This window comes from Saccopteryx bilineata, chromosome 1, assembly GCF_036850765.1.
Source record: "Saccopteryx bilineata isolate mSacBil1 chromosome 1, mSacBil1_pri_phased_curated, whole genome shotgun sequence".
Classification (NCBI taxonomy): Eukaryota; Metazoa; Chordata; class Mammalia; order Chiroptera; family Emballonuridae; genus Saccopteryx; species Saccopteryx bilineata.
In genome coordinates this window covers 233243317-233263411 of record NC_089490.1, presented here as the reverse complement: position 1 = coordinate 233263411, position 20095 = coordinate 233243317, and positions in this window count along the sequence as shown.

Genomic DNA, 20095 nt, shown 5'->3' with positions numbered 1-20095 from the left:
CACCGCATAGCAAATTGGGAAAACTATGGCCATAACATATTCAATCCCTTTTCTTCTGCCTTCACTGTGCCCACCATCTTTCATGGTTAGTACCTAATACTCATCTTTCAAGAGAGGCTGCAAATTTCATCAAAGTGGAGATGCTTACCAGTTTAGCTCATTGGCTATATCTCCATAGTAAAGCACAATGGTGGAGCAGAGAATCACATGGGCACATTGATAAATATTTGAACACTAAGTTGAAAAGACACAATAAGCAAATTGTTTAGATATTTGAGCCCTCGTTCATATATTCTTCTTATTAAAATGCTAATCATTAGGTACATTTTAGAATGAAAGATTAAATTACTAGCAGATGTAAATAACTGTGCAAAAAAGTAAATGGAAGAGTTCAATACAGTCCAGACCTTACAGAGAGAGAATGTGGGAGAGAAACTGAGACCCAGTTCCCTGGTACATGTGGTCAAACAATGTAGCTGGAGGACCCCTGTGGGGCAGGGAAGCTGCACTGTTACTGTTCAGAACTCAGTAACACCAGCTACACCACTTCTTCCAAACTCATCTTTAACAGGAAGGGGGAAAGAGCAGTAAGTACCCAAATGCTGCACTGCCAAGTGCACCGACTTAGATCTGAGAAGTCCAATTGGATCCACGTGGTGAGATGACTCTGAGAGCGCCCCCACCTCCCGCCCAGTCCCGTGCTCTGCCTTCTGCCACCCCCTCTCCTTCCAGTAGAGCCCAACGCTAGTAGGGCAGAGCCATCCTCATGTTGACTCCCATCAGAGCACTTAGTCCAGGTGTGAATGCCTTTCCCGAAGGAAAGACGTCCGAGAATGTGCGATCCCACAGAGCCAGTTTTGGATGTACTCCACCCATTGCCAAACACCTCCTTGCACATGAACCTGGAAAACCATGAGCCTCCTCCTAGGAGAGAAAAAGGAGCAAAAGATAAGTTTGACCATGCAGGGAAGGGACTCCTTGAGCTCACTTAGGTAGAACCTGACAAAATGAATGAGACCCTACATCTCCATGCAAGAACAGCAGTGTAGCAAGGAATGCTGGACCAGCAGCAGGTCCAGGCAGTGAAGATGGGAAGCAACAGCCTCCTTAAGACTCCCCTCTTCACCTCCACACATCTTTGCAAGTCCAGAGGACACAAGATCATACCTCCAAATTTTGCATGCCCCCCAAAACATGTAAGTGCTAAGATTTGGCTAGTATAAAAAAGGGGGGCCTTGAGTTTAGGACAAAGATCCTACCGAGTACAAGACTAAAGACTGGGGACCATAAGAGCTGAGGCTGGTGGCACCACGCCCTGACACTGCCCCGTGATGCTCTGGGGGGCCCAGGGACGAAATACTACTGTGGCAGTAGAATAAATAAGGGAATTATTTTTTAATTAACTGAGTAAATATCTAGGACAGAGAAAACTCAGTGCTCACTAACCCACACCCAGCCGTTGGGGGAGTGGAGATTCAGTAACAAGCTCGGCGGTGTTATGGGTAAAGTTTTGCCGTCGAGCTAGGAAGTCTTCACATCTATTTGCATATATTATAACTCCATTTGGCAAGCTACATGCTAAAGATGACAGGCATGAGTGTAGCTAAACAACCTTTAAAGTGTCATGAATACCTGAGAAGAGATAAATACAAATTTAATGCATTTTCTCTAAATCGAAGACAGCTAAAATAAAAGAGGTGGCAGGATGCATTGTAGATACAGATATGACCAATAAGCTCCTTGGAAATACAGTTTAACTCCTTATTAATGTTTTATAGCAAATGAAAATGTTACATTACTATATAAATTTAGCTGTTCCTAACAACACTGTCGCCAGGAGAGGAAATGAGACAGACATTAACCCTCTGTGTTAGGACATGTATTTTAAATTTGTGTGCACTGAGTCATTCCCTTACTTTACCAAAAATATTCATTCAGGGGCTGGGTCAGTGATTAAGGAGTGTAGAGTGACAGGAAAACGTCACACTGATCCATAGAGAAAACATGTACATGACTTTGATGTAATTATTATCATTATTGTCATCATTATCATGGTTACTCAAGCAGCATACTAGAGTAGACTGTGGAATAGAATTCCAGCTCATTCTTCTAGTAGTTACATGACTCTACAGCAAGTGGCTTAACCTCTCTGTTCAGCAACTTGCTTTCCCCATCTGAAAAGTGGACATATTCACTGTCCCCACCTCTCAGGACTGTTAGGGGGACTGGATGACATCTCACCAAACCAGGCATTTAGAACAGAGCCTGGCACAGAGTAGAGGCTAGTAAGGTGTTTATATTTATATTTACTATTACTGGTAGTAAGTTTGGTGACTTCTAAACCTAATACGGTATTTTATATTTTAAAGACCTTAGCTACACGCAGTTTTCTATTGGGATCTTCGTAAAAGCCTTGAGAAGTAGCTGGCATCCATCTCTCCATTGTTAAGAAAGAATGCTGATGTTTGGAGGGATTAGTGACCTCTCTAAGAAAGGAGAGAGCATAGATAGAATCCGCTGGCTCCTGAATTCAAATACAGAGCTATTCTCACAATATTTGCATATTCAGCCGCACTTGACAGTAATTATTCTCCTGTTAGGAAAACATTACTAAAATTAAGGGAAACTAATACTACTTGATCCAGTGACACCTAATATATAGAGAATCTGAATTACTGATGATGTCGGGGTCAGAGGTGGGAAAGGGCAGGTGCACAGAGAGATATGGTGGGCACCCCAGGTCGCTGATGGGGAAGGCCTGCCAGCAGAGCCACCTGAGGTCACACTCATAGGGGAGATCCACTGTGCACAAAGCAACCCCACTACGGGACAAAGAGATGTCTAGGCAGTCTTGGCACAGGAAGCTCTACAATCATGTCAGGTGATGTTGGATAACATTTACAATGACCTTGAGTGTCAGCTAATAATTGGAACTCATAAGCACACAGGGGATTATCTACATCGATAATCGAAGAGAATATTTAAAATAAAAACTTTCCCCAAAAATCTAAGACGTATGATCATGGAAAGGACTTCAGGTGACTGGGATCTACATAATTCACAGCGCTATACATCAGCTGGCTTCTCTCCATTTTTCGATCAGTGCAGTCTGGGTGACTTCAAACCAGAAGGACACCTACTTAAGGGGTACATGTCTTTTTTTCCCCCACAGAGACAGAAAGAGAAAGAGGGATAGACAGGGATAGAGACAGACAGGAACGGAGAGATGAGAAGCATCAATCATTAGTTTTTCGTTGCGCGTTGCAACACCTTAGTTGTTCATTGATTGCTTTCTCATACATGCCTTGACCGCAGGCCTTCAGCAGACTGAGTAACCCCTTGCTCGAGCCAGCCACCTTGGGTTGAAGCTGCTAATCTTTGCTCAAACCAGATGAGCCCTCTCTCAAGCTGGCGACCTTGGGGTCTTGAACCTGGGTCTTCCGCATCCCAGTCCGAAGCTCTAGCCACTGCACCACCACCCGGTCAGGCAAGGGGTACATGTCTTAACTTCCTGGATGACTCAGTTGTTCTCTATCATCTTTCTGGTGGTCTCTGTTCCTATTTTGTTTCAGAAAGACTTTAAATAACAGGGAGATTCATAGGGTCTTTATGTTATAAATGTTTCAGATAAAGGCCATAACAAAACTACACATTAAGCTTTTGAGATTAGTACATTAGAAGTAAACAAAACAGCAAATTTAAAAATTAAACAACCCCAATAAAAATAGTCAATTTACCTTTGACAAAAAAGCAAAGACATTGCAGTGGAGCCTAGAAAGTCTCTTCAACAAATGGTGCTGGAACAAATGCACATCCACATACAAAAAAAAAAAAGTCAAGACACATACATTGCACACTTCACAAAAATTAAATCAAGATAGATCATAGACTAAAATACAAAACACAAAACTATAGAACTCCTAGAAGACAAGACAAGGGGAAACCTAGATGACCTTGGGTATGATGATGTACTTTTAGGTATAACACCAAAACCACAACTCGTGATACAAATAAGTGATAATCTGGACTTCATCAAAATTGAAAACTTTGTTCTGCAGAAGATAATAAGGAAGGGAATCAGAAGACAAGCCACAGATGGGTAGAAAATCTTTGCAAAAGGCATACCTGATAAAGGACTGTTACTTAAAGTATCCAAAGAAATGTTAAAACTCAATTAAGTGAACAGACAACCTGATTTAAAAACTGGCCAATGACATTAACATTTCACCAAAGATGATACAGGGTTGGTAGATAAGCCTAGGAAAGGGAGCTCCAAATTATATGTCCCCAGGGAAATGCAAATTACAACAGCAACCAGACACCACTGCACATCTGTGGGAATGACTAAAATCGGAACACTGACCACACTGGAGAGGATGTGGAGCATCAGAAACTCTCATACGCTGCCACTAGGAATGCAAAATGGTGCAGCCACTTGGGAAGATTGTTGGCAGTCTCTCATATAATTAAGCACACTCTTACCACATGATTCAGCACTCAGGCTTCTTGGTATTTACTCAAAGCAGCTGAAGACCTACGTGTACACAAAAAACCTGCCCGTAGATGTTTATACCAGCTTTATTCATAATCGCCAAACTTGAAAGCAATCAAGATGCCCTTCAGTAGGTGGTTGTATAAACAAATTGCGGTACACCCAGACAACAGACTATGCAGTGCTAAAAGAAACGAGCCATCAAGCCATAAGAAGACATTCTGGAGTACTAAATGCATATTACTAAGTGAAGAAAGCCAATCTAGAAAGGCTACATACTGTGATTTCAACCTAATGACATTTTAAAAAAAAAAAGGCCAAACAATAGAGACAATAAAAGGACCAGTGTTTTCAGGGGTTAGGAGGCAGGTGGTGGGACAGATAAACAGGCAAAGTACAGTGAATTTTTAGGACAATGAAAATACTATTTTAACTGTATTTCTGTGTATGCTCTTATAATTGTGGATACATGCCATTCATTATATATTTGTCCTTACCCATATAATATACAAAATTAAGAGTGTACCACAATGTAAACTATGGACTCTGGGTGATGATGGTGATGAGTCAATACAGGTTCATCCTAGGTGAAAAAGATGTATTATTGGGGTGAGTGATGTTAATCATGGGGGAGCTGTGATGTGTGGGGCAACGGGGATCTGAGAACACTCTGTACCCGTCATTTTTGTTGTAAACCTAAATTGCTCTTTAAAAAACAAGTCTTTTAAAAAATAACTTTAGAGTCAATATTTGGAGTAATATTTGGAGTAATGTCCTGAGAAAAATACCCAAGGTTAAAAATTGGTCAGGTTGAAGAAATATGGAGGCCAATATTTGCAGAGATTATGCTGGAAGGTAAGGAAAATAATCCTCACAATTAGATAACAGAGCCTTTTCCTATTAAAATAAATGATATTTTAAAAATTGAAACATGAAGCCATAGTCAGCATAAGCTCCAATATTAATGGGGCACATAAACAGAAAAAAAAATGGTTTTGTGCTATTTAATCTCAAAAATGGTTTGATGACCCTTATCTGATTATGAAAATAGTGCAAGCAATTGTATTAGAGAAATAGGACATTAAAAATACTGCTAACTGGTAAGCAGCTTGGAAATATCCAAATGAATGTATTTTTAACTCAAATTTAATAGTCACGGAAGGAATATTAAAGAGATGCCCTGGATATAGTCATAACAGTGTCAAACATGAACACCTCTAAAGAACGTTGAAGAAAAGCACAGAAAACCAGCTAGAGAACAAATCACAGAGCGAAAGCTCAGAATTTGGTGAATTTAGCGTAGTCATGGTTCCTGCTACTTCAGTGGCATCTGTCCTCAGACCAACAGAAAGGGGAATAATGCGATATGTTTTTAATGCATAATTAAACACACATGGGAAAGTTTTGTCTCTGGAATTTGATTGGTTTTACCTTAGGGATCAGCTCTTCTACTGAACTGGGGAGAGCTTAAAAACAAATACTTGAAGCTACCTCTCCTCTCTGCCACCTCTCACCTTGACAGTGAAGAGTCATGATCGCTAATGAATAATATCCATTAATCCTTCAGTAGTTGAGTTTTAGTGTGTGGGGGTGGGGGAAGGGTGATTGAGGATGATTCTGGCTTCTACTCTTAAGTGCTAATTTATCTGACCTTCTTTCTCTTTTTATTTAAAAATTTTTTATATTTAAATTACATTTGAAATTTAATTATTTTAAAATAGTTTTCAGGATACAGCCTAGTGGATAGGCATTTATATGCCTTCACGTTTGCGTAAAGGAGGAGAAGCACTTAAACCCAGGAATCAGCTTACTAGATATAGAATTTGTCTTTATCCCCTAACTTGTAAGTGGAGCTCATAGTGTCTTAAGGGCAATTGGGTGGTAGAAGAGGTAATTACATGCCTGGTAGGACCAACGAGGTCAATAAATGTTACAGACTGCCATGTGGCTCTCACCACACCTCTATTTCCTAAGCTTTCTTATCTGACTCCAACCCCAGGGCTCAGCCCTCTACTGATGGCCATGTGAGAACTCCTAATTTGGCTCACGATGCATCAAACTGGCTCTCCTGCTACTGCAGTTGTGCATCTGAAATGTTTTTGTTAGAGTAATGGTAGGAAATACATAAAGTGACTATGTCAGAGGTAATCCCAAAGAGCCAGGAAATTACCCCCAAACATTTATCTCCATCCCAAGAGGAAAATTAAAATCACTAGATAATCGCAAAGCCATAACACGGATACCCTAGAGCCAGAAGGGAAATCTGACTGGTGTTGGATGGTTGAAGCTTCTGCCAACTGCATTGGCCAACTGTGTTGGCTTTGCCCATGTGGTTGGCTCTGAAGGGGGCACACCGCTGGGAAATGCTGGCTGGGGTTGCAAAGGGATCTGAGTCAGAAAGGGCTAAAATGCTCCCCACCAGTCATGCAATGACATCACACTGAAACATATATGTCCCCTGCTGCTTACCTCACAGAAAACACAACAGCCTTTTCTCACCCCATTTAACCTGGTCTAACATGTCAAATGGAAATCCGGAGAAACAGACCAAAAATAATCTCTGTTAATAAGACCTTGGTTTATTTTGTTTTATTTTCTCCTGGGAAACCAATGATAGCTGTCTTTAGGAATCCACTTCCCAACTGGAAAACAGAAATAAAGCTTAGAAGAAAGAGGCAGGGCCATAGTGGGCTGGCTGCTGTCCGTGGGGTTTGCCATCCCCTTTCCAAGTGCTGGGAACCTCTCCTTTTTCCTGGAACACCCCAGTGGCACTGTCAGCTGTGTCCGACAGAAGGGTCCTATGGCATGGATTAGAGCTGTCTAATGGATTACTCTTCTTTTTTCTTAGGAACCCCTTAGTACCCCATCATGCACACGGGAGTTGTTAGCAGACTCAAGGTTACTGAGCATTTATTGCACTGTAGGTAGTCCTGAAAAAGGATAGGACCAATCAGAGAAGGCTATGGGTGGGCCTGTCAAAAAGTCCTGTCCTCTAAAAAAAAAAAAAAAAAGTCCTGTCCTCTGCATATCCCTACAACTGCACCATGAAATATGTGCAGAAATGCATGTAATGAATGCAGCTACCTCTGGCATCCACCCGACAATTTTGTGACCGCATTCTCATTCGTTGGTCGGTATGTTTCACCTGTCTCTGGAACTACCTGGAATTGACTTCTCTCCTTTTCTTCCTTCTTGTTCCAATTATTTTTTGGAACACAGCAGGTGAGGAAGAAACATGTTTTTGTGTTTGAGTCAACCCTATTTCCCACAACACCCTTTGTAAAAAAGGAGAACAATATCAGACTGCTAGACAAGCAGTAACTGGGTGTGACACTGTTCTCTTACACAGACTGGCTCTCTTAACTGATAATTACAGATACCGTGCATCCAGGGGCCCTGTGATAAATACCAGGGCTCTCTTGCCCTACCAAATATATTTGTTTGGGAAAATATAAATGACAAATTGACCTTCAGATGAATAGCTACCGTATTGGTAAAGTACAAATCACTTTTAACAGCCACATTACTTTCGTAAAGAGAAGCTTGCTAACTGCTCTTTAATTAAGTACACTTAATGACCTTAAGGGGATTAGTAGTCTTGTCTGATCATCAATAAGCATGGCAAGATTGCTGTCTCATAAACTGGGGAGGGAGAGTCAAATTAATCTGCAAAGATTAGTTCTCCTGCTTTTTTTTTTTCCTTTTAGTTTGATTCGATCCAACCCATAGAAAACTCATAATCCCAGGCAGGACCTACCAGTAATCCATTTATTCTGAAGATGTATATTTACTTTAGCAAACATGGTTTTAAAAAAAAAATAATGCCAAGGATCCAAATGACAAACAAGTGGCCTCTCCCTGCAAATCACTGCTTGAATAATGATCAAATAAAATTATCTGCTGCCCCAGCTTCTAAGTAACTGATTAATGAATTATAACGAGGGGCGTCACTGTAGGGTTTGGTTTCCACATTTACAAAGTGAAAGAGGGGGCCTCAAAGGTCCTTTCCAGTGCCTACGTTGTTATATTTTGAATAGATTATAATTACTGATTTATTCTGTGAGCTATCCATTTCTCAGTGATGGGTCAGCCTGGTGTAATCAAGAGACTAAAACTTCTGGACAAGATTTCATCTTCATTTCCCTCTAGTCACTCAACAAACAAGCATAGGAGGCCAAGGAAGAATGTGTGAAATGCATTATCAAGCAAAACAGGGAAAGTAAGTGAAAACTCTGTCCACAGTTTGATGCAGTCTGGTGCAATGGAGAGAGGAGGAAAGGGGGCATAAAGTGGAATTCGAGAATAAAAGCTTTGGAGCCATAAATGTTTGGTTTAATACTTATAACTTGCTTGCACAACCTCAAATTCTTCATCTCTCTCAACCACAGGATTTGTGTATAATGGAGATCAGAATGCAGGGTCATCAGAATTATGGCGCATAAATGTCCTATGTACGTATCATAGTACTGTCCAGGTAGCAGCTGGCTTTTCCCATTCCATTCTCTAATGTCTCTCGGTGATCAATAGATGTCACAAGCAATTTTACATATGTATTCTATGTGAACTATGATTATATGTGATATATAAATTCTTTACTTGTGTTTGAGTACCCATCAAACCCTTTAAAATAAAACTGTGCCTTTTTATCTATGGTTTTCAGCTCTAAGTCTAGCACCTGGCACAAACACACCGATCAAACTCAGTAAAGACCCTTTATCGTAGTTTATTAGGGCTATTCAATCTTAAACCTTCAATATCTTGTGTTTTGTTTTCTCAAGCGAGCTACATACTTGTGTGTACTGAGGCTACCAGAGCAATGAGCCAGCTTGCTAAAAATAATGTGCAGTGTCTTATTTTTTCCTATAAATGTCAGTGTGATCAATGTTATGCATATCTGTTTACTCACACAATAATTAAGACCTACTATATGCCCCAGGGATTGTGTGAAGTAGTTTTACATTATTAAATAAAGTTAATCACAAAAGTTATATAGGTATGGGATATGTGCATTCATATTAGGTAGGCTTTTTTTTTTTTTAAGATCTCTTCATCATCACATTTAATTGATTAATAAACAGATGTTGATTATTATCCAAGCAATACTGGCAAGACTTGCTGACTTGGAGGCCGGAAGTGTCAGGCAAAGCCAGCTTACCTACATGAGAAAGCCTCCTATTTACTGGGAATGTTAAGATGATATAATGAGAGCTACATTTTTCAGATCATCTCAGAAACTTCAAAAGATAAAAAAACAAAACCAGAAACAAACAAACAGGAACGACTGAACTACTAGTAACATCGCTGATTTTCTAAAGACCATTCATGAAGGATTGGTTATTTAACAACAATTCATTATACAAGGGCCCCTTTTATATGAGCAAATGGCAAAAAGTTTGAGAACAAAATCTCTGAGCAAAGGCAAGCATCCTCCTCCTCGAGGTACAAACACTGATCACACACCCATGTTCTAAGACTAAGGAATCCACGCAGTTTGAGTAACAAAGCCCATCCTGAAATTCTTATGTGAAATGCCGGGTTTCTAGCTTTGCTGCCCCAACTGCCATCCGTATTTTTCGATCCCATTGCAATTCCCTTTTTTCTCCCCTACTTATGTGCAAGTGTCAAGGTCAGCTTGCCTCCAGTATGTCTCTAGCCTGTAAACGCTTCAACACTATCTTATCGTCTCCCAACAGCTTGCGTCCAGATGTTTCTGAAGCCATTCCTCAGCTGGCTTATAGGTGCCCCAATGCAGTCCTGGGAGTGGCCTGGACTCCTGCCCTCTCTTTAAAGGGCCTTACCCTGTAGTGCCTTTTCTGACCAGCAACTGGATACCATGCTACGTACCCGCTGCCAAGGCTCACGGACTGACTGCATTCCAGGGCGTTGCTCTGTCCTGATCCGATCTGCCAACTGATCTTTAAGATGCTGAAATATGTATGCTTGGGGGTCATTCAGGAAGTCCTATTCTCAGAACCATGAGCCACCACTATCCTTGAAGTCATCAGTTTAATCAAGTGTTATGATCAACTGCAAAGTCCTGTGTTTAACTGTTTCCCAGTGGACTTGCCAACCTTAATAGCAATAAATTGCCACAGATCATGAGATTTTCTCAATCTCTTCCTTCCTGAACTCAGTGCTGTTTAAACAGACAAGCGTTAACCACTCACACCCATAAAACGTCTCCTCGAAGTTCCCCAGCAATGGTATAAAATGATAACATTTAAAAAATTACCCCAGTTTCCACTGTGCCTCTTTATCCCACCCTACAACATCAGGATGTCTAGGAAGTAGTGTTACTAGGTCTCTGAACTTTCAAGGAGCAGCTAAGAGAAAGCAAATACTAGTGGGAAATTTGAAAAACAAATACTTTATCAAATCTCATTCTTGATAAAGGTGAAATAATATAATGAAACATTAAATAACTGTAAGAGTAAGAGAAGGTATTATAATTACTATTATGCTATTAGATGGTTACAGGCAGGGAGACAATGAACAAGGATAGAACATTCCCAAGTTGACTCAGTTGAAGAGCAATGGACCTGCTTCAGCCACCGCCTACTTCCTTTCTGACTCTTAGACATGGTCTGCTTGTTGCTTGAGGAGCCTACAATTTTTGCGTCCCCTCCAATGGCCATGACAAAGAAGTCAAGGAGAGAAAATGCAGATCAAGAGGAAAATACAGGTGGCCCTGGCCAGCTGGCTCAGTGGTAGAGCATTGGCCTGGCATGTGGAAGTCCTGGCTTTGATTCCCCACCAGGGCACACAGGAGAAGCGCCCATCTGCTTCTCCACCCTTCCCCCTGTCCTTTCTCTCTCTCTCTCTCTCTCCCCCTCCAGCAGCCAAGACTCCACTGGAGCAAAGTTCTCCAGGCACTGAGGATGGCTCCATGGCTCCAATTGCAACAGAGCAACCACCCAGATGGGCAGAGCATCGCCCCCTGGTGGGCATGCTGGGTGGATCCCAGTCAGTCGCATGCAGGAGTCTGTCTCTCTGTCTCTCTGCTTGTCACTTCAGAAAAATACAAAAAAAAAAAAAAAGAGGGAAGGACAGGCTTTGCTACCATCCTCTCCCACTTAGTCTTCCTGAGGCCTTGAGCAAACCTCTTCCCTTCCCTGGGTCCCATTCCTGTTTCACCCAAACACCCCTGTCATTGGGCTCTCAGAAGATTGGGAGCTCAGCTATAGAATGCATTGAGTGCCATGCTTAGTTCAGAGCAGTGATTTTAAATAGGTACTTTATTTTTCAAATAGTTAAAAAGACAAATAATTCAATGCCTCGAATGGGTGCCCATGTCTGCTCATTCAGAATTATTTTATTAGTAGCAAGTATGGCCCAATGAGACCCAAATGGAGAGCAGAGAATGTTCAAAGAAGACTTGTCCCCTGGGACCTCAGAGAGACCAGGGCAGGAAGAAGTTATGATGAGGTGAGCAATGCATTTTCCAAGACATTGGACAGTTTTCTTGACAGTTCTGCTCTGGTCTAGCCCTGATCTTGGGCAAGAATATTTAGTCAGAAAGCAATGAAGTATTTTTACCATGTAATTTCTTATTTTACTTCACAGTAATCCAGTTTTCATTTCTCTTTCTCTCTTGCAGAAAACACGTTCCTGAGCATTTTCTTGTATTGGAGTGGTTCTTTCCTTACCATGATGCTAGAGGTTCCAATGATGGAAGAATTGACCCGAGGAGCATCTGATGAGTGGCCCCAGCTATTCTGTTTCTTTTGGACACATTGAAGAACCAATCTAAGATCAGGTCGCTGATGCCTCTGCCATAGATTATAAATGGGGGCCCAGGCTTGCAAAACTCCCTGCCAAGAGCATTCTTTGTACGTTTTTATTGCCTGAAAAATGTCAGGAGAGTTTCCAAGTAAGAGCAATCACTGTTAAAGAAAATAGGACATAAAATAAACTGTTATTACCTGCAAAACAGCTGTATTTCCTTTGCTTCCCAGAGAAGCCCATAAACCCTCCATAGAGTCTGCTGTGAAGAAATGGAAAACAACTTTTGTTTCTGTAAACACTGGATATTTGCTCTTTGATAGGCAACATGCCAGGAAGGGGTGGGAAGCTATACTCTACATTTTATCAGCTCTTCCATGACCACAAAATTAAAGAAAGGAAATCTCACAGATTGATCTGTTCCATTCTTTTGTTTTGTTTTGTAGTATTTTTCTGAAGTGAGAAGCAGGGAGGCAGAGAGACATACTCCTGCATGTGCCCAACCAGAATCCTCCCAGCACGCCCACCAGGGGGTGTTGCTCTGCCCATCTGTGGCATTGCTCCATAGCAGCTGGAGTCATTCTAGCACCTGAGGTGGAGGCCATGGAGCTATCCTCAGTGCCTGGGCCAACTTTGCTCCAATGGAGCCTTGGCTTAGGGAGAAGAAGAGAGAGAGGAAGGAGAAGGGGAAGGTTGGAGAAGCAGATGAGTGCTTCTCCTGTGACCTTGGCCGGGAATCGAACCTGGGACTTCCACATGCTGGGCCGATGCTCTATGCTAAGCCAGCTGGTCAGGGCTAATCTGGTCCATTCTTGATCTAAGACAGGAGATAGAGGTCAAGAGCATGTACTCTGTACTAGCTAGGTCAGACCAAGGTCCCATCTCAGCTCCACCTCTTAGTACTTGTTGACCTCAGGGGAGCTATTTTGGGTCTGCAACCTTTAACTTCCTCATTGTCAAATGGGGGACAATAATAGCACCCGCCTCATAGATTAAATGAACAATATGTAAAGTGTTAAATATAGCACCTGACCCATTGAAAGCACCAAATAAATGGTTGCTATTATAGCAAAATGGTACCCAACAAAAGCTTGTCTGTCATAATTTTAGAATATCTAAGGGGACACCATATAGAATTTAAGGAAATGAGATAGTTTAATTACATACTTTCTTTTCCTTTTATTTAAGCCTCTTGTTTTTTCTGTCTTTTTTAAATACCATGAATGGCTTCTTAGCACCTGTCTTGTAAACCTCTTCACATATCTGGAATCATGATTTTACAAGGGAGGTAATGCATCTCCCTGGTTTTCTAGCTGATGGAATGAAGTGCTAAAAAGGTGACAGGACTTGTGCAGAAGTTACCAGTCTAATCATCAACAAGACCCTAGAATGTCTTCCTGGGTCTCCATCAGTGCTCCTTTCAGGGAAAACATGTCATTGGAAGCTCACTCTCATCCTCGCCAGCCCTCATCCACTGACATGAGTTGTTCCAACTGTTTATCATTCGATCCTTTTTTATGATACTTGATTCACTTTCCAGGTTCTGTGACCTGTTTAACCATTTGAAGACTCCACACCAGATAAACTGCTTCCTAATCTTTGGCAATGCTACGCCAACATGAATGACCTTCTCGGATACCTGTCCTAAACAGCCCTAGTAAAGAGTATGTCCTCTTTTGAGCTCACAGCTCCAGATGCACACATGTGTGTTACAATCCTTTCTGGACAGAGAAACTCTTGGCTCCCTGCACGGATCACCCAACGGATCTCTGTGGAAGGATCCAGAACAGTCTCCCCTTTGTCTGTAGTAGATCGACTCCCAGAGGTAAAGCAAGGCCCACCAGGGACAGCCTCTGACTTCTGGGAAGGAAAGCAACAGGTAGGAGGGTTTGAGTTTGGGTTCCTTCTGCCATGTGGCTCCTAATTGATTTTAAATGGACATATCTAACTCTCCTGTTGTTTTCCTTATTGGCTACTGTCAATTTTTTTTCATATCCTGTGGATACAAATATTCAAGTATATTATTTGGTTTAAAGAATATTCCGTTAACTTCCTAATTTATTTTTTAAAAAGTAAGTATAAAGTGTTTTAACATCTAACAATGTCAGAAATAAAACACTGGTTTTATAATCGAGCAAGCAAAGAATAACATGATAAAAAGAAAACCATTTGATTACCCACAGTTGCTAAATAAAAGTTTTATATGAAAGAAACAAATTACCACCCCCCTTTATGTATGGTATTTTTCCCCGCCGAGAAGGAAGGAATGGGCCAGAGCCGCAAAGTGTGAAATAATAAACGGCTTTATTCAGTACAGAGCATGCATCCCGCCCAGCAAGGTTCCCTGGCCCCGAGGAAAGAAAGAGAGATGGAGGTGAAAGATGGAGGTCAGGGAAGTTGCACGGATTAAACCGCATGGGAGATATTTAAAGGGTTCCTCTAGGGAAGTGGAGCTACTATGACGTGGTGAAATTTCACTGGCTGGCAGATGATCGCTTCTTTCCAAATGGTTCCTGGGAAGCTTCCTTTGGCAGGCTTGATTGTGGGCGGTTCCAGCCAAAGTGGGCGGGTCTGAGTTACCCACGTGACCATCCCTCTATCCACCAACCTTACATTCTGACCTTTTGTGTTAAATAGAAAAAGGGGCGCCGTTTATTCATCTGGCTACTTCCTGCTGAATAGGGGCGTCGTGGGGAGGGGGAGATCAGAAGGTGGTGGCTTTGAGGGGTGTCAGGAGGAACATCTGTGTGGTCGTGATTGGAGAAACTTCACAGATGCAGTCCTGTAAGGATTTTAAAAAAAGAGGAGTAATAGGGGAGTTGTAGGCTCCAGCCTTTTGGTGAGCTGGAGATGGATGGTGTCCAGAAGTTCCGAGTGCCAGTGGTCCTATAAGGAGGCAAGCTTGAGGCAGAACTGCATGTCAGGAGTGGCATAAAAAGGAGAAAGGAAGAGGTCCCATCCATTCCCATAACCGAAACCTGTGAGGGAACTAGAGGTCCAGAGTATGAAGGTAAAACAGAGAAGGCAGCCCATGTCCACAAGAAATGAGATGGACTTACCCACTTGTTGCAAAACCCTGGGTTCTCCAAGTCCAGGCCGTGTCCTAGGAGTTCGAGTGATGCACCCACCTGGTTGGATTGGCCTTCCATTTGGGCGGCTTGTCCTCCACGTAGAGGCGCTGAGGAAAAAACCTGTTGCCCAAAGGGGCAATCACTCCGCCAGTGACCGGGCTGCTTGCAGTCAGGGCAGGGCTCAGTGGGCAGCCATGGGCAGGGGCCCTGCTGGGACCAGTGGTCCTGCTTGCCACACTTAAAGCAAGCTGCTGGTGGCTCTGCTGGTCACAGGGTTGCCACAAGAGTCGGGGTTTGGAACATTACCTTCTGATGCATGCGGGGCCTGGCAAGCAGCCTTGGCCTGTTTCTACTAATTGGGACGGTTAAAAACTTTAAATGCCATGTTCACAGGTTTCGGATAGGGGTTTGGGGGATTGGGAATAAGAGGAGGGGGGCTTGTGCGGAGCCCAGCACCCAGATCCTGTAGGAAAAACGCTGGAGCCAAAGGCAGGACAGGGCAGGGACTTCCTGTAAGAAAATTGGGGTTGGACATCCTGAAAACCAGTGTAAGAGCCAATGCCAGGCTGAGAAAGGCCTGACGGAGGCGGGACTAGAGAATACAGTGAAGGGAGGGGCCCCTGGCCAGCAGGGGAGGAGAAAGAGATGGTAGTAGATGGCGAATAAGAAACAGGTTTTTGCGAAGGGAGGGGAGAGAGAGTTTGGAGTCCGCGGAGAAGGAAAGATTAGGAGTAGAGGTTTTAGGTGAGGTTTCTCTGGCCAGAAAAAGGGCCGTGCAGTGGAACAGGCAGCACAGAGATTAAGGACAGGTGCGCGAATAATTAGGAGCCGTGTATGTAAGAGATCTCCAATCAGTTCCCAGCTTTTTTGGCGATAGTTAAATTGGTGAGGGTGTTAACACCGAAAGTCCCTTCAGGAGGCTAATTGAGTGGGTTCTGTGGCCTGGCCACAGCGGAGAAGAAGAACAGTTTCTTCTTCCTTAGGGAGGGAGATTCCTGTGCTCTCGCAGCTGCCCTAAGTTCTTGGAGTGGTCAGACTAGAGTATTAGCATCCTGAAAACTCAAGGTCCAGCCACGGACGAAAGTGGATGTGCTTGGGGAGGTCTCCACAAGCACATGCTCACTCAGACGGACGGAAAAGACTTTCCTGACGTAGCTACGGTTTCGGACAGGGAGTCTCGGAGGAAAGAACTGAGAGGAAAGCTGGAGGCAGGGGACTTACTGCACCGTGCGCTGAAGTGGGTTGGAGATCGGAGATCCTGGTTCTTTCTCAGAGGGGAGGGGAAAGGAGCGGTCCTTGCAGACTTCTAACTCCTTCCAGGTTTTTGGCACCAAAATGTAAGGTATTTTTGCCCGCCGAGAAGGAAGGAACGGGGCCGGAGCCGCAAAATGTGAAATAATAAACGGCTTTATTCAGTACAGAGCGCACATCCTGCCCAGCAAGGTTCCCTGGCCCCGAGGAAAGAAAGAGAGATGGAGGTGAAAGATGGAGGTCAGGGAAGTTGCACGGATTAAACCATGTGGGAGATATTTAAAGGGTCCCTCTAGGGAAGTGGAGCTACTATGACGTGGTGAAATTTCACTGGCTGGCAGATGATCGCTTCTTTCCAAATGGTTCCTGGGAAGCTTCCTTTGGCGGGCTTGATTGTGGGCAGTTCCAGCCAAAGTGGGTGGGCCTGAGTTACCCACATGACCATCCCTCTATCCACCGACCTTACACTCTATTTTTTAGTTTCTTGTATTTTCATCTTGCTTTATTCATGCATTTATTTGTTCTTAGATGTGACTTCATGAAATAGACAAAACAGGTTTTTAGGGGCATACAGACCTGGATAATACAAGTCTCATTCTCTCCCACTTGCTCTAAATCATCTTTTTTCTGTTTCCTAACCTAAAAAAAAATGAAGATCATCACAAATCCCAAAGGGGACACCCTGGTAAGATTAATTGAAATAACTATTATTTCCCTTTTCCTGAAATTTTTTTTTATTTAATTAAAAATTCTTCTAGCCCCTTTCTTGTGATTAAACTTTTCCTCTCCTTTTCCTGAGGGTCAAAGAAATATGGCTGTGGTGTGAAAGGTTTTATACATCTGTTTCATCACTTGGAAAACAAGGATGTAAATTTTTGAAAACTGCTTTTTATGTCACTTTGTTAAAACTAGTCTGCAGCAGTAATTGAACCCCTCTCTAATTGCTCTGGGTGGGTTGCAAAGGGTATACAGAACACGAGAGGACGGCAACGTTACTTCCAAGGAAAGGGTCTCTGCTTTTAAGCCTGAATCCGATGCATATCAACCTTAAACCGAAGGAAGGGATGTGAGTAAAGGGTGAGAACGAATTCCCCACCCACCCAAAGCATCTGGCACAAGGAAAACAGTAGCAAGTCCAGATGGCCCCCAGCTCTGACACCAGCCAGGGAATGCTCTGTGGACAGAAAATGCCACATGGATTTTGTGTGAGGAGGCACAAAAGACAGTCTTAAAAAATTAAAAACAGGAGCTGCCTTGGCTGGGTCGAGGGAGAAAAGCATACAATTTAGTCAATGTTCTCATAGGAATCGCTTTGTAAGACCTTTGATTTATGACTTCACATTTACACTTTCCTTTAAAATGTGAGGTATGGGGCAGTGTCAGGCTGGGCAGTCAGGCTGGGCAGTTAGGCTGGGAATGTGTCAGTGTTGCTGGGGGGTGGGGGTGGGGAGTAGGGGAGTAGGGGGTAGGGGGTGAAAGAGCAGATCAGGAATGCAAACATTTATGGCACCCAGGTGGTTTGCATACCATCAAATAAGGCGGAAGTTGCTGTTGGGAGATCAGTAACTGGCCTGTTATCATTCAGCTTATACTTGGGGCCTAGCTGAAAGATCTTGTACCAACTTCTTCTTTCTTCCTCCAACTGTCACCTCAGGGAAGCTACCAACTAGTATACTCCGTTCAAATAGTTCTTATTCAGGGAACATGTCTCATTCAGGGAATAGTTCTCATTCAGAGAGGCCTTCCGCAACCTGGGCAAGCTTGGTTCTGGCTTTCATCACACACTTACCTGCCAGGGGTTTCTTTTTGAAAGCACCACAATCACACACACACACACACACAACATGATTGGAGCTATTCTAAGAGAAAAAAAAATAGATGTGAAGGAAAAAAAATGGATCCTACAGCTATAAAACCATTTCTTTGAAAATTCTACTGTGCTTTTACCAAACACACACAGACACACACATACACAACTATATGTGTGTACATAAATTCTCCTGAGAAGAAAAGAGGTTCCATTCTCCCATCTTGTTTCATGATAACCATCAGATATCAGGCACCACGAGACATAAGCCTGGTTGAAATGTGCATGAAAGCATCACCCTAGGACAAGTGTTGAAGTTCTCAAAGCCTTCTCCCCTCCTCAGTAAAATGCAGGTGTTCCTAGTCCTTATCACATTAGGCGCTTGTGAACATGCAGGTCACAACTCCTGCAGAGAATGAGCCTAGCCCCCGGGGAGGTCCAGGGAAGGGAGGTCTCCCGGCAAACCTGCATTGCTCAGGGTCATGTCCAGGCTGTCCTCTGGCTCCTTCAGTGCCGTCCACCCCAAAGCCGCAGCCCAGAGCTCCTACAGGAATCCCCTGCTCCCCAAAAGTCTAGCTCCCAGGACACTGTGGGTAGGGGAATGCCCTAAGGCCAAGACACGGTCATGAACCTGCAGGTGCAGCGTGGCCAGGCTCACAGGGCAATGCACGCTCCCCCCCGTGTCTGCCCACCTCGTGAACCACAACCCACTCACCTAATTAAATCCCACTTGACTACAGTGTTAACCGCCCCGTCGGCCTCGTAGGCTTTTGGATACCTTGGCACACACCTTGCTAAGGGAGGCCCAGGATAGGCTGGGAGCAAGCGCAGGTGCTTACAGACGCCGGCGGCCTGACGCCGAGGTCTCCGGGACTCATGCTACCTCCCAAATGGCATGCTGTAAAAGAGATGCCCAGTGCCCGCTACGCTTTACGGCTTTTATCCTAAAAGGCGGACAGCTCCCCAGGTGTCATTCCATCCCTGCAAACAGGTGCTAGTGTTAGGGCTTTCGTGAAAGCTAAGTGGGGGGGAGGCAATTGTGCATTCTTTTCTTTCTTTTTCTTTCTTTCTTTCTTTCTTTCTTTCTTTCTTTCTTTCTTTCTTTCTTTCTTTCTTTCTTTCTTTCTTTCTTTTTCCTTCCTTCCTTCCTTCCTTCCTTCCTTCCTTCCTTCCTTCCTTCCTTCCTTCCTTCCTTCCTTCCTTCCTTCCTTCCTTCCTTCCTTCCTTCCTTCCTTCCTTCCTTTCTTTCTCTCTTTCTTTCTTTCTTCTTTCTCCTTTCTTTCTTTCTTTCTTTCTTTCTTTCTTTCTTTCTTTCTTTCTTTCTTTCTTTCTTCCTTTCTTCCTTTCTTCCTTTCTTCCTTTCTTCCTTTCTTTCTTCTTCCTCCCTCCATCTCTTCCTTCCTTCCCTTTCTTTCTTTTTCTTTTTTTTCTTTTTAATTTGAATTTATTGGGGTGACATTGGTTAATAATACATTTCTATAGCTCCCAGGGGTACAATTCTGTATTGTATATTGTATTGTGTGACGATGTATATTCATCATCTGTATATTGTCTTGTGTTCACCAACCTATGTCAGGTCTTTTTCTATCATCATTTATTTTCCCTTTTACTCTCTTCTACCTCCCTGCCCCCCACCCTCTTTCCCTCTGGGAATCACCAAAGTGTTGTCTGTGAGTTTGTTTGTTTGCTTATTTATTTTTTGCCTCAGAAAGCAGGGGATGCATGTTCTGTGCCTCTGGATGCAAACTATTA